Source organism: Camellia sinensis, chromosome 7, assembly GCF_055761805.1.
Source record: "Camellia sinensis isolate YWXY chromosome 7, ASM5576180v1, whole genome shotgun sequence".
Lineage (NCBI taxonomy): Eukaryota > Viridiplantae > Streptophyta > Magnoliopsida > Ericales > Theaceae > Camellia > Camellia sinensis.
This window is the reverse complement of record NC_138967.1, coordinates 129,422,651-129,431,299: the sequence shown is the minus strand read 5'-3', so window position 1 is coordinate 129,431,299 and position 8,649 is coordinate 129,422,651.

The following is an 8,649-nucleotide window of genomic DNA, read 5'->3' as shown; positions in this document are numbered from 1 at the left end:
ACCGATTTCAATGATCCAAATCGTTCATTTTAAGACTCATTGAGTAGAATATTTGTGTCAAAAATCAAGACGATCGGACGTCAATAGTTATATGTTTGAACTATATTTGTTTTAAAAAAAATGATTGACAAATATAATTTTAAAAATAGCAACCATTTTTTGTAATACAAATTTGGTTAAAACATATAGATACTGATATCCGATCATCTTAATTTTTGACATGAATATTTTACTCAACGAATTTTAAAAATTGAATGGTTCTGATCATCTAATCGGTCAAAAAATAGGCCTACCAAGCCCGAACACTCTCTAGAATATGAATCTATAACATGTGAATTACTAAGATAAAAGTTAATTAGATACAAATATTATACCCTAAGGATTACAAATTCCAAGGTTTAATTCGGTTACAATAAAAGTGGGTTTTTCTACCCAACACACATATAGCTCATGGCTTGTGTAACACTGCCCGAGGGTTACCCACGCACTGTTAAATAGTTTAGAGTCTCGGTTTTCTTTGCTTGGTTACAACAAAATGAGTCAGAAGCTCAATACACATAAAGGCCTAGGCTTGAAAAGAAAGTAAATACAAAATGAACAAAATTGAGCTTTAGCTCCATAGTCCTCCCAAGCTAAGTCCTTGGCGGAGGTATATCACCAGCATTTGAAAATGATTTTTCCCAAATAGGGTGAGCCAAAGCCCAATAGAAACAATCTAATACAATATATGAATCTTAACAAAGATATAAATATGATGTGTATATACAATGTCGGTAACAAAATCATTTACCACTCTTCTGCAAACCATGCCATGCCAAGTTTTATATCACAACTCATTTTATCTCAGTTCATGAGTTACTTACATTTATTACAAACAACCAAACTAAGGGTACAACTCAAAGGTTCTCAATTCAATATAGTCATCATACAAACACTTCCATTTGCTATTTTACGAAAATTTCGTCAGCAGGAATCAACACCCATATATACAAAATGTTTTCGGAACTTTCACCCTAGACGCACAGGCCAACTTAATTCAATGGAGTCCATCCCCCCTCTTCTCCCAAACATGGAGTACATCCATTTTCTCCTCCCAAACACCATACATATACAATGTATTAAAACACAATCATATCCAATGACAACCAATAAGAGATTAGTTTCAATTCATCTCATCCTCATACAATTTCTACAACAATCATTGTTATCCTCCGCCGATAACTCAAAACAGATATTTCTAAATAGATATACAATTTCTAAAACAGACAAATTATCCAAATTTCCATAGGTGAGAGGTAATACATCTCCAACTCCACTATCCAATTTCATGTTTTCCATACCAATTTCATTATTTATGCAAAATAATTATTTAAGAAGTTTTATGGCAAACCCCTATTTTCCTCCAAAATTCCTCCCAAGTACCAAAATCACTAAAATTCTCATAACACACCCTATCTCTATTCCCGTAATCATCATTTTTTCATTTACATTACAAAACCCCTCATTTGATTTTACTTCCCAAACCCTAGGTTTGCTCAACATCATTCCAAGTTTCAATATTTCTTACACAACAACAAATAACTAAATTAAAACTCATAGAAGAGTGTAGGAAGTCCCTACCTCAAGCTTAGAAGAACAATGCAACAATGGACGAACTTCAAAGACGCTGAAACCAAATCTTGTTCAAACCAAAACGGAGCTCTAGAGATGCTCTACCTTTTTAACAAAGTTCTAGAGTGAGAAGCTCAAGATCTAGGGTTTTGAAATGTTTTAGAGAGAGAAGGAGATGAAAAAGTGATGTAAAAAGTGGTTGTTACGAACTGATATACACATAGTCCGCTTGAGCGCAAGGGTTAACGCTCGAGCGTTAGACACAATAAGTTATTCCGCTTGAGTGCAAGAAGTGACACTCGAGCTCCAAGACATAATGAAAAAGCGTACACCGCTCGAGCTCAAGAAATGACACTCAAGCGCAGAATATACACTTCCAGTAATTTTGCAGAGAACAGACCATCGCTCGAGCGCAAGAATGGCCGCTCGAGCGCATGACCGCTCAAGCGTAGGAAACACTGCTCGAGCGTAGAATACATCCTCCCAGTAGTTTTGCAAACTTGCAAAAGTACTGAGAGTTCACAAAGCCTACCTCGAGCGCAAAAAGTGTCGCTCGAGCGAAGGAGTAAAATCTTGGGCAACAAAAGTTTGAAAACTAAGCAACCAACATGTTCGACACAACCCAATATCCAAACTCAAGTAAGAATAAGGGAAAAAGACATGAACACATTTAGAAACCATAAAACCTGAGTCTAGAATATCAAATGGGTCGGGTCAAAACCGAAATCTCTATAACAACTTTAGAATATTACAAATCCGAATAAAGGAGGAGAGGAATAAAAATAATTACAACAAATTATATCCTCAAAACTCTCTCTAATTAACAAAAAAAAAAAAGTATAAACAGGAGCTTCAGGGGGCCTTGGAGACCATCGGAGGTTGTTTTACTCGACACTAGAAAACTGCTCTGTTCTGTCTAGAAGATGGTGGCCAGCTGAGCAAAAGAGGAGCTGGCTGGCCAAAAAGTTGGTCAGTCGACCAATTAATTGGCCGGCAGGCCAATAAGGCTAGGCAAAGTGCTCTATTTTGTTCAAACACCAGAAAAATAAATGGGAAATATGAAAGTGGCTTAACTAACCACTTCCAGTTAGCTTACAACAGGTTTTATAATTTGAAATTGAAGCAAGAAAAGCAATATAAAAAGGAAAATGAAAGAAAATGCAAGAAAGTAAATGAAAATGAAAAATGTGCAAAATTTACCTTTCGAGGAAAGGATTTGATTTCCAAACTTCCTTTTAATTACTCTCAAGCTTAGGAAGTGTGTTCTCAATTCTCAATTTGAAATTCTGAAATTCTAGTTGGAATGGTGTTTTAGGGCAATTTATTAGTGTGTGTGTGTGTGTTGGGGGGGGGGGGGGAGGGGGAGATGTTATACAACTATGTTTTTCTGTCAATTTGAACAACACTCACTCTCTTTTGAATCAAGGCTCTTGAATATGGTTGTCCCAGAATTTATGTGATGATTTTGATGCATGGAATATGAAATATTAGTGTATGTTTGAAGAGATGGTTTTGGTTCAAAGCTTCAAGTTCTCTCTTTCTCTCTCTATATCTCTCTATTCAATTCTCTTTTTTTTTTTTTCCCATTCTAATCTCTCTATATCTCTATAAGCAATCAGAGAGGATTGCTAAGTCAAGGAGGAGGGAAACAAGGTAGGAGAGAAGGGTGATGAAGTGACATAGGTTAAGACTTTCGATGCCACCTTTTGGGTAAGAGAGAAAGGCTCTTTTGACAATAGAGACCAAAGGAAGATAATGGAGGGTGAGGAGGTGTGTATCCCGTGCATGACTGTATCATTAAAGATCTAGAATAACATGTTCCACACACTTCTAGTAAAAATTCTGCCGAAACTACTTTGTTTCTGGGAAAACTAGCCGGCCAGCTAAGTTCTTGGTTGGCTGGCCAACAAGTTAGCCGGCCGACCAAAACAATGGCCAAGGCCTAACTAATTTGCACAAAATAGGATTTTTCGACAAAATTAACACCCTTTCCTCATATTTTCACACTGTTCTTTACTCAAATTCCGGAGAAAATATTTCATTTTGAAGTCTAAAAGTGAGCCTCGAAACATTACAAAAATATTCGAAATGAAACGCAGAAAGAAAGTTTTTGAAAGAGAGTTTTGAGCGGGTCTTGAACACTTGGCCAAAACAGGCTTAGGGTTGGAAATGAAAGAAAATTTTCATCTTTCTTATTGAGAACATTGGGAGAAACACATTCCTGTTTTCCTCATCGAGTCATCGAAAGAAAGCGCTCAAGTCTTAGGACTGGTCAAAAATGGGGTGTCTACAGCTTGCAAAAAGTTAAACAAAGAATAACTGTGCCTTATGCTCCAAAAACATCCTCCATGCTTTCATCTTGGTGAAGACACACTATCAGCACCTAAAAAGTTGTTTTCACACAGGGATGAGTATAAAGCCTAGCATAAATAATTTAAATAAAGTGTATGAAGTTTAACATTATCACGAGGTCCAATGCACATGAAATGTCGTGCCAAAATTTAAATTTTCTCATTTTGAAATTTTCATGCCATGCACTTGTTTCAAGAATCGAAATCCACCAATTAATCATTTGATAAAATAAGGTTGGTAAATATGACACTGGTAACCCTAGGCTGGTGTCTGCAAGTAGGCTCTCAAAGAACTACCAAAATCACTTTACAAGCTCCTAACTAGATGGAACTTGGTACCTACTTTGCGTGTGTTTCGGACTTTCACCGTGGACCTCAAGCTAACTTAATTTACAATCAACTACACCCTCTAACCAAACTTACCAAGGTATTTACCCCATTAACTCAACACATTTCCAATAAATCAATTTCGAAAGCCAATTACTCAAATTTAATGCAGAAATTAAATCATGAGATTATGTAATGATCAATGTTATGCATGGAATTGTAAATATTTCAATCTACCTAATTTTCATTTGAGTTCTACAACAATTAATACAACACTTCACCTATTACCAAAGCAATTATCTCCAGTCAAAATATAAATTCCAAAAGACAATAAATAGTGCATAATCTCATATTTTCAATAAATTAAAAATAGGAGTAACAATCAAATGTTTCAACCTCCTCTTTCCCAACTCAACCAAGATTCATAATATTTCCAAAATTTTTAGGATTTCTCAACAACTAATCATTTATCCAAACTCAACTCAATCTAGCATTTTGACAAAATTAAGGGAATCCTCATTTAAAGATGGTTTTTCTCAAAGATCATAGAATTTCACAACAACTATTCTCAAACATTAAAATCCTTGAAACTTTTTGAGGAATTTCCCCTTTTGATGCATTAAATACAAATTTAAATAAAACCTTAATCTCCAAAATAGCTCAAATTACCAAAATAACAAATAATAGAGGTAAAACACATATACAATATTTAGAAAAATCCCTACCTCAAGCTCTATAGGAGAGTAAAGGGAGAACAATTCGAAAAGCTGGCGTCATCGAAAAACAATTTCCACATGTCAAAATGACCCCCTCAAGATGCTCATCAAAATGACCTCAAGAACTAGGGTTTAAAAATCAATGAATTTTGGTGGATGGAGGAATTTATGTAGGTTGGTGAGAGTTTTCTAGAGAGGAATTAGAGAAAAGAGAAAAAAAATGAAGTGTAGAGAGAGAGAGAGAGATAAGTGAAAAGTGAGGGAAAGACGAGAGGTGCATCAAATTTCAACAAAAAAGGGTTCAAAATTCGAGGCTGTCCAGATTTGGCAGCACGTGCGGTTTACTGCAAGTTGAAAATCTAGTTTGCCCACCTCTACTGCACGTGTGGACCAACTCCTCACATGTGCAGGCCCCAATCTGCATGTGCGACCCAAACCCTTTGCACTCGTAGAACCAACTCAGAAATCCCAATTGTTGCACTAATCCTCTCGTGCAAGCCTCTCCTAGCCACACAGGAAACTTGATAGTCCAAAAATCATTCTAAGGCATTTTCCACACTGGTTCGACCCTTATGCTTGAAACTCAAAAAATTTAACTCAAAAAGCTTAAGAACGTTAAAAATAAAAGGGTTTACAACACCGATGCATCACACAATACTCCACAACTCCGGGATTAGAATAGATAGTTCAAAAATTGAGGATTCAAGGATTCAAGTTGGGTCCAAAACCCAAACCGTCACATTTATCTTAAAAAATCCTAATATGAGGGACCTTAAACTAAAAAAAAAAAATAATTTAAAAACGAAAAAAAAAAAATTTAGTACATTTTCAAATTTGTGTATATTTTTTGAATTTGTTTGTTTAATAGATTTTTACAAATATTTTATTTTTTAGATGTAACTAAGTTAAGTGTATTTAAAAAAAATTCATCAAAACTGAAAAACATAAAAAATAAAAAACTCAACTTTTAAAAAATCGACAAAAACCAGACAATGCAACCTCTTAATCGTCACATCTAACTATTCTTCTTCCTATTCGCACATTACATGGTTGATTAAAACCCTCCATCGTTGACAGAGGAAACTATTGTTCAAATTGTGAAATTAAATAAATAGATTTATGAAGAAAACAAATTATATACCAAGAACATATGCTGATAATTACAATTAAATTTCAACAGAAATACACAAAAAACAATAAAAGGTAAAGAGACAAAATCGAAGCCTGCACGGAAGCAGTTTCCTTAAAACAGATTTCGCCGCCTCACGGGTCGAGTGCTTGAGGAAACCTGGCGTCTGTCTCCCAGGATACGACGGTCAAAACCAGCTACGGCAGAAGCACTATCTGTCTAGCTTAGCGAACAAAACAATGGCAGCACTCTCTCACAATAGGAACTATCAAGCAAACTGACTTGTAAAATGGAAGCAAAAATTTCTATATTGAAACTTGACAGGAGGGTCTCAATTTATACATGTATAGGGGAGAGAGGAAAAGCCTCCAGCCTTTAAGGCTAGTCATTAAAACACCAAGCATCCATAGCCCCTTTCCACAAAATGAAAAGTATGGATGCCCAAAGGATTCACAGCCTTTAGCCAAGAAAAAAGATTTAAATACTCTTTAAAATCCTATTCATGAATATAACATCATGAAGCAATTTCTTGGCAATTTCTTATTCAAAACCCAATGGTTTTTGGCTCACTTGGACCCAACACAAAAAATGGTTAGGACCCACTTTAATATTTAATTAAAGTCACCACACTTTAATATTAAATTAAAGTCCCCAAAAATCATATTTTCCAACAATCCCCCACATGAATAAAAATTGACTGAATGACTCAACAAACGGACATCGTTCAACAATAAAGGCTCTGAGAGAGAGTACAACGGACTAACCCCGACCTCAGAGAAGGTAACTTTTGGCTTTGAACCTCTCCCAGTGAAAACCTATCGAGTTTACTGGCAGATCAGTGAATAAGACATCTTGAACTGCTCTACCGTTTATGTAAACTGAGACAATAGATCTCACACGGGAATTACTCCTACCACCATTATGTTCTCACTGGTGTGCCCTGTGTGGCCCTGGACACTAGCCTGGTTCAGCGAGTGGTTTCAAAGAATCTTGGCCTGCCCAATTCTTCTAGAAGCGGCCCCACTTCAAACTCACATAGGTGACTCTACTAAAGTATCCTGCAATACTTAGCTCAACAGCTTAACACATAAGAGTCATTAAAAGCTCAGCTTATCCTCTACACTTGCAGGTATCACTAATAGAAGGAATGGCTGGAGGTTTAACCTCCTCAGTGACATACCACCATTACACGCAATTAGGTTGTCCCATTGAACCTAGATTTTGGGATCTCCAGTCAACTAGGTTGGGTTTCCATTCCGGTAACTTCCAAAGGCCTTAACCCCATTCCTTTTGACGACGTTTCGACTAACACTCGACTTAGCCCTTTGGTTAGCGGATCCACAATGTTGTCCTTAGACTTTACATAGTCTAAAGAGACAACTCCATTCGAGAGTAGTTGTCGTATGGAATTATGTCTACGACAGATATGTCTAGACTTTCCATTATACATATTACTCTGTGCCCTACCAATTGCAGATTGACAATCACAATGAATACAAATAGCTGGCACAGGTTTAGACCAACGTGGAATATCTTCAATGAAATGGCGAAGCCATTCTGCTTCTTCCGTTGCTTTATCCAAAGCAATAAACTCTGATTCCATCGTTGATCTAGATATACACATTTGCTTGGAAGATTTCCAAGACACGGCTGCCCCCACCAAGAGTGAACACATATCCACTAGTGTACTTTGAGTCCTTTATATCTGATATCCAATTCGCGTCACTATATCCTTCAAGCACCGCTGGATATCGAGTATAATGCAGCCCATAATCCCAAGTGTAGCGTAAATACCTTAACACCCGCACAATGCCCTTCCAATGAGAAACATCAGGATTACTTGTGTATCTACTAAGCCTGCTAACCGAGTAAGCAATATCTGGCCTAGTACAACTCATCAGATATATTAAACTTCCAATTACCCGAGAATATTCTAACTGAGAGACACTCTCTTTATTATTCTTGGTAAAGTGTAGACTTAAGTCTACAGGTGTCGATGACACACTCGTATCTGATCCACTAAACTTCTCAAGTATCTTATCAACATAATGAGACTGAGAAAGTACAATTCCGCCAGAGATTCTGGTAATCTTAATTCCCAGAATAACATCTGCAATGCCCATATCCTTCATGTCAAATTTAGAGTTTAACAACTTCTTGGTAGTTTTGATCATTTCATCGTTACTACCTATAATGAGCATATCATCAACATATAAACACAAAATGACATAACCTCTGTCAGTGTCTTTGACATAAATACACTTGTCACATTCGTTGATTCGAAACCCATTTGACAACATTACATTGTCAAACTTCTCATGCCATTGTTTAGGTGCTTGCTTCAAACCATACAAAGATTTGACAAGTTTACAGACTTTTTTGCTTTGTCCTGGAGCTGAAAACCCTTCAGGTTGCTCCATGTAGATTTCTTCATTCAAATCCCCATTTAAGAAAGCTGTCTTTACATCCATCTGGTGTATCTCAAGATTGCGCAAAGCTGCTATCGCAATCACTA